General features: G+C 35.4%; 1 non-coding gene across 1 annotated transcript; it reads left to right on the top strand.

Moving 5' to 3' along the window:
* Positions 1-5315: 5315 nt before the first annotated feature.
* LOC118143491 (small nucleolar RNA SNORA40) lies at positions 5316-5443 on the top strand. The gene has a single exon (XR_004727700.1). It is a non-coding gene; the product is annotated as a small nucleolar RNA SNORA40 (small nucleolar RNA).
* The last annotated feature ends 1776 nt before the right edge of the window (positions 5444-7219 follow it).

Below are 7219 nucleotides of genomic sequence, written 5' to 3' on the forward strand. Positions count from 1 at the left end.
CCTGCCAGATTATTTGCCATCGTGGTTAAAATCTTTCATATTCCAATGAGTAATGCATGGGAGTTCCAGTTGTCTACCTCTTTAACTGTTGGTGTCAGTCCTTTTAAATTTAGCCATCTGGTGGGAAGGTAAGTTACCACAGTTATAATTTTCATTTCCCTGATGACAGAAGATGTTGAGCTATTTTCATAAACAAACTTATAATTCATATTATTTAGTAAAGTGTCTGTCTAAATCTTTGATCTAATTTTTAAATTTTGTTGTTTGCCCTTGTTTTATTGGATTATGGGGGTTCTTTATATATTCCAGATACAAATTATTAGTCATATGTGTTTATCATAAATGCTTTCTTCCAATTTAAGGACTGGCGACACCTGTTCTAAGTAGTGTTTTTTGATAAGTGCAAGTTTCAGTCGTGATTATCACCAATTTATCAAGCTTACATTTGGGGATTTCATTATCTGAAATAATGTCCAAGTGCAGATAAGGCCTTGCAGGTGACTTTCCACAAATACAGTTTTTCCAATCAAAAGATCTATGAGCTAAAAATATTACCTGATAATCAGGAACTCAATGTGCAAGTGTAAGATAGCAGAGCATAACCACCACAGGTGTCCTATTTGAAGAGGTGGGAAACAAGAGACACTTCAAACTCACTGGTCCATAGCAATTCTGAAATGCATGCAGACACATGCTGGCAGTTCCTTGGATAGAGCTTAGTTAGAAAAAGTCACTATTGCTCTCAGATCCACCCTCTGGATTCTTGGCTCCTCCCTGTATGTCATCCAGCTGATGTTTATAGCTAAGTAGTTTCCTGAGGATCTCATACACATTTTTTTTTTTTTTGAGATGGAGTCTTGCTGTGTCACCCAGGCTGGAGTGCAGTAGCATGATATTGGCTCACAGCAACTTCCACCTACTAGGTTTAAGCAATTTTCCTACCCCAGCCTCCCCAGTAGCTGGAACTACAGGCATGCACCACAATGCCTGGCTATTTTTTGTATTTTTAGTAGAGACGGGGTTTCACCATATTTGTCAAGCTGGTCTTGAACTCCTGACCTCATGATGCACCTGCCTCAGCCTCCCAAAGGGCTGGGATTACAGGTGTGAGTCACCACGCCAGGCTATCTTTTTTTATTTTATCCTGTCTTTTTCCTTTTGAAACTGGCGGCAGCTTGGCCAGTACTGCTCTCTTAAAAATCTTGCAGGATTCTTGTGAATCTCACTGTACTTAATTTCTTTATATAAAAGCCCTACCCGTCTATCTCAATAGTAGCCATTTTTTTATATAGTGCTTCCTATAAAACAGTTATGGGATGATGTCCTTAAAATTATTAGATGTGCCTATGTGTAATAAAGAATATATTTGAGACATATGCATCAGAAACTTACAGAAATTTTCTTTTCTCTTTGAGGTATCTCCTTGACTCTTTTTGAAGTCTTGACAAAATATTTTACAACGCCCTTGGCTTTATCTTTAGATGGTATTTTCCTAACAGCATGCTGGTTTGGATTATTGCTGTGATAGTGTTTCTTAATTTGACAGTCTTGGGGAGGATAAGAATGAATCTCACACGTTTTGATAGGCTGTGTTTTCATTTTCATTGGTTTAAATACATTTCTCATTTTCCCCATGATCCCCTCTTTGCCCTCTGGGTTGCTTAGAAATGTGAATTTTGAGTTTCACATATTTTGGGGAATCTACAGATATTTTTCTGCTTTTAGTTTCTACTTTACTTCTGTTGCATTTGGGAAATACACTCTGTGTCATGTCAGTAGTCTTAAATTAATGAGACTTAACTTATGTGTCATCATGTGCTGTATCTTTTAAAATATTCCACATGTACCTGAAGAACATGTGTATTCTGCTGCTGGTTGATGAACTGTTGTACAAATGTACATTAGATCAAGCGTACTAAGAGTGTTGATCAGATCTTCTGTATCCTTACTATTTTGTATTTTACTTTTGGCTTACTGCTTCTATTAATAATAGAAACAGAAGAGTTAATATCTCCAAACATAATTGCAGATTTATTTATCCTTTAATTATCTCAGTTTTGTTTTGTGTATCTTGAGTTTCTTTTATAAGGTGGGCATATATGTCTCCTTGGAGAATTGAATCTTTTATTATAATTCAGTGTCCTTTATCTCAGTTAAAACTCCATGCTTTGAAGCATCCACTTTCTACCCACTCCAGCTATTTCATGATTAACATTTGCATGATATATCTTTTCCCATCATTGTACTTTTAACCTAGTTGTGTTCTTATATTTAAAACAAATCTCCTGTTAAAAGCATGTAGTGAATCTTGCATGTGTGTTTTCTAGACAGAAAATTTAAACTTTAAATTGGAGTGTTTCATCCATTTGCATTTAAAGTAATTATTGATATAAAGGATATGCATCCTGTCATTTCTCCTACTATTTGGCCCATCTATTCTTTGTTTTCATTTGCTTTCTTCCTTGCCTCTTTTGGACTAATAAATGGTGTGTGTGTGTGTGTGTGTGTGTGTGTGTGTGTGTGTGTGTATTCTGTTTTACCTTGATTATTGTCTCATTACTAATTAACTTTTGATTTAGTTTTAGAGGTGGATCTATGGTTTACAGCATGCAAACTGAGACTATATCACAGTCTCTGTCAAAAGAGCAATATTGCATACCACTTCATATATTAGGTGAGAGATCTATAGCTACATACTTTCACTGCTCCTCATCTTTTATTCACTGTTGTCATATATTTTATTTCATTTTGCATATAACTTACCGTACATTGCCATTGTTTTGTTTTAAGGTTTAATTTTTTAAAACAAGTTAAAAAAACTTTATTTTTACCAGTGCATTTCCTACTTCCATGGCTTTTATTTTGAAGTGTAATCCAAATTTCCATCTAACAGTTTTCTCCTTTAGTCTGTAGAAACTTATTTGACATTTATTTCAGTGCAAGTTTGTGGTGCTGAAATCCTCTAATGTTTGTTTATTTTAAAATATCTTTATTTCAACATTATTTTAAAAAAATGTTCACTGGTTATAGAATTCTAGATTGACATGTTATCTTTTCTCTCAGTATTTTTCAGAGAGAATTTCAATATCTTCTGGCTTGTATTTTTTGTAAGACATATAATATTTCTTACATATGTTTTCCTTCTATTCATGTTATACTGTACTTAGTGTTTCATTGCTTTTTAAGGTTTTCTCAGACTGGGAGCAGTGGTTCAGGTTTATAATCCCAGTGCTTTGGGAGGCCGAGGTGGACAGATCATTCGAGGCTGGGAGTTTGAGAGCAGCCTGGCCAACATGGCAAAAACCCATCTCTACTGAAAACACACATACTCAAAAAAATTAGCTGGGCATGGTGGATCATGCCTGTAATCCCATCTACTTGGAAGGCTGAGGCACAAGAATCACTTGAATTCAGCAGGTGGAGGCTGCAGTGACCCAAGATTGTGCCACTGAACTCCAGCCTGGGTGACAGAGTAAGACTCTCTCACATCACACACACACAAAAAAGATTTGCTTCTTATTGTTTTTTCAGAGATATGTCCATGATAGTTCTACAGGTTTTTTGTTGTTGTTGTATATTTGTTCAATCTGCTTGTAATGTATTGAATGCTTAGGATCTAAGAGTTGATATTTTCAGCAAATTTAGAAAATTTGGGGCTATTTCTTCATATATGTTTTCTATCCCAATTTCTTTCTCCTTTCTTTCTAGGATTCCAATTATATGTATGTGAGAACATTGGATATTGCCCCGCTATCTTTAAAACTGTCATTATTTAACATTTCAGGATTTTTATTATATGTGCTTCATTTTTATTATTTCTTACTGCAATTTCCTCAGATTTTCTGATAGTTTCCGCAGTATCCAATTTACTAATTAGTTAAGTGATTAACTAATTTTAGACATTTTAGGTTTTAAGGTCTGGAATTTCCATGTAAACATTTGCTACAATTATCATTTTTCTACTGACATTCCCCATCTGTTCACTCATTATGCTCAGTATTTCCTTTATATTTGTCAGCTAATTCCATCACCTTTGTCTTCTCTGGGTCTATAATTAATGACTTTAAAAATTCATTAGTTATTGGTCACAATTTTTTATATCTAGTAGTTAAAATGAGAATTTTAATTACCAGATATTGTGAATATTGTGAATTATCACTTTATTAAAAGCCAAGATTTTTTATGAGTGACAGTTTTTTCATGAGTAGACAGTTTACTAACAGTTTTGCTTCATTTTCCAATAGTCTGTAAAAGCTTTGGAAAGGTGGATATAAAGTCAGTCTTACAGGTCTAAAGTAGATTCACTTCTACTGCACTCTGAGGTCTCAGATAAATGCCTGGTTTTTCAGTGAGGTCTCTGTGCTACTTGGTATTCCTCCAAGAACTTAAGGAGAAAACTATGTACATTTCAATGGTTGCTTCTCACCACCACTTCTTCCTGTACTTTTCCCTTTCCTGTACATGCAGACTGCCTGGCAGCCTTGAACTCTAATTTCTGACTACACATCTCAGTGAGATAGCTCTTCTCTGCTTTGCCAGCATATCTCAGCATCATTTCTAGAAAGTGCCTCCAGGCAAAAGGCTAGAGCCATCAGAAAACTCACCTTATGTGTTTTCATTCTTTCAAGTATCACAGCCCTATAGTGCCTGTGTTTCATTTTTATAGTTGTTTATGGTGGAAAGGTCATTCCGGTATCAGTTACTCTGTAAGAAATGAAAGTTGCTCTTGACAATATTTTACTTTGCATTGTAGTTATTCTTATATGTGTCTTTCTTAGGAGACCAGAAGCACCCTGAGGGCAGAGTTCATGCATTCTTTATCTTTTTTTTTCCAGAGCATTCTACACAGCCTATATGCTATTTATTATATTAGTTATTTAATTTGATTAAATATTTAATGAGTAAATCTTTAGAAAAATAAAATGAATGAAACAAAACACTTTATGAATTTTAAAAATAATTTCAAAGGCCACAAATCCATTACACAGACTGATTTTCTTCCATCAGTTCTTTTATTTTCTGCAACAATCACAGGATTCCTAAGTTCCTTGTACTACATCCTTCCCCTGCTGATTCACAAATTTATTATAATCAGAAAGTGTGTGAAAAATTGAGAAACAGGAGTAAGCAATCACTGACTGCCATTTGGTGATAGGAGTCATTATTAGGAGTCAATTCCAGCATTCCTTTTTCTCTTTTGAGTTGCTTTGCTGGTTGTCATTCTCTGCAGCTGCTAAACAGTCCAGCTAGAATTTTCTTGGTCACACGGGCAAAGATGATGTTTGGAGTTTAGCAGTCAAGAAAACCCTGATGACTGTACTTAAGTATGTTTTTGTTTAACTTGTGGACAAAGACTTATGGATAGGTGCAAAAAATAAATCCTCTTTTGCAACCCAGAATTCATTGCTCCCTATGATTTTTGATATATATAAGAAGGGATATTATGATACCTGAGACAGTTAACCAATGGGAATATTGATAACCACAGAGGTTGATTCCAGGCCAGACTCAGTGGCTCATGCTTGCAATCCCCACACTTTGGGAGACTGAAGTGGGAGGATTGATTGAAGCCAGGAGTTCAAGACCAGCCTGGGCAAGAAAGTAAGACCTTATCTCCACAAAAATTTTTAAATTAGCTGGGTATAAGGGCATGTGCCTAAAGTTGCAGCCACTCAAGAAAAGGGAGGCTAAGGCAGGAGGATTGAACCCAGGAGTTGGTGGCTGCACAGAGTTTTGACAGTATCACTGTACTCTAATCTGGGCAACAAAGATATACCTTGACTCTTAATTTAAAAAGGTTGATTCTAGAACTATAGAAGAGATAGCTAAAAAGGATGGAACATGAGGGAAATCCTCAGCTGTATTTATTTTATATTTCAATTTCATATTGACTTGATACATGAGATGGCATTTTGTTTTAAAAGCTTTTATCTTGAGAACATAATGTCTTGAGTTAAAGGTATTGTCATATTCCACACATCTGTACTATTCTTGAGTGTGATGATCGCTTAGGGTGTCAAATTGAGAACCAGGCAGATCCATCTATACTAAAAATGACCCTAAAGTTAGTTGGTTGAAAAAATTAGACCTCAAATATTCTTGGTTTTTCCATAGGTGTATTTTGAATTCTTCATCAGTATACCCATATAAAAAAGAGATGAAAGAAACCAAAATAAAAGAATTATGGGCTGACAGGACAACTGGATTAAAATAAGCATCAGTTTCATTACAAAAAGCTAACTTGAAGATAAATCTTTTGAAGATAAAGTTTGACACCAGTTCTTTACAGGAGCTAAAGTGGCCTTGATGGACAGTGGAAGAAATCACAACATGGAATTCCTCAAATAAAAATTTATTGACTTTAAATAATTTTGCCTAATATGACATATATACAATTAAAAAAAAAACCCTCTTTACATTGTTAAAAAAAACAAAGAAAGAGAGAAAGAAAGAAAGGAAACCTTGATGAAGCCGCACCTGTTTAGGGCACAAGAGGACACACGTGTTCCACGTAGTAAGGGTCAAAGCAAGAGTCTGCTTCACTTGAACACAGGTATTTTCCTTTAAGCTAGAAGATGAACTTTTATTTTTGCTTTCACTTTTTAAGATTCTTAAGGTTATTTATAGATATAGAGAAGATAGAAGTAAAGGTTGTAGCATCATATTATATCATTTCCCAGCAAGGAATTGCCCTAGTGATTTTTAAATGATTCCAATTCATTGAGTTATTGAGCTATTTCTTCTCTGTGATTTTCTGCCTCATCTTCTTGAGCATTTTGCTCATTCTCATACACGTGTAATTTCCAAAGTCTCTCATCTCTTCTCCTATTCTTAGATATGTCCTGTAAACTTGGAGGTCACGCTCACTCTGCATGTTCCCCGGTTTACCCGGATCCTCCATTCTGCTTCTTAGTCAATGCTTGTCGACCTCCCTGTAAATCCCACACAGAAATTGTCCTTTATACCTGCTGACCTTCTGAATCCAAAAGCTACATTTTCCACTGCCTGCCAAAATCTTTCACTGGGTATCTGGAGAACATTTTTCTTTATGTGTCAATTCTGAGCCAAATGAGAACAAACACCATATTGTTTTCGCTTTTGCCCTTTCTACCCATTCTGCAAACTACCCTATGTGACAGCTTTGTAGAATTGAAACTCAAAAATTGTTCTGGCCCTTTTTCATCCTGTTTGCCCTCACAACCTAGTCCCTTTTCTAAAG

The sequence above is a fragment of the Callithrix jacchus genome, chromosome 7 (genome assembly GCF_049354715.1).
Source record: "Callithrix jacchus isolate 240 chromosome 7, calJac240_pri, whole genome shotgun sequence".
Lineage (NCBI taxonomy): Eukaryota > Metazoa > Chordata > Mammalia > Primates > Cebidae > Callithrix > Callithrix jacchus.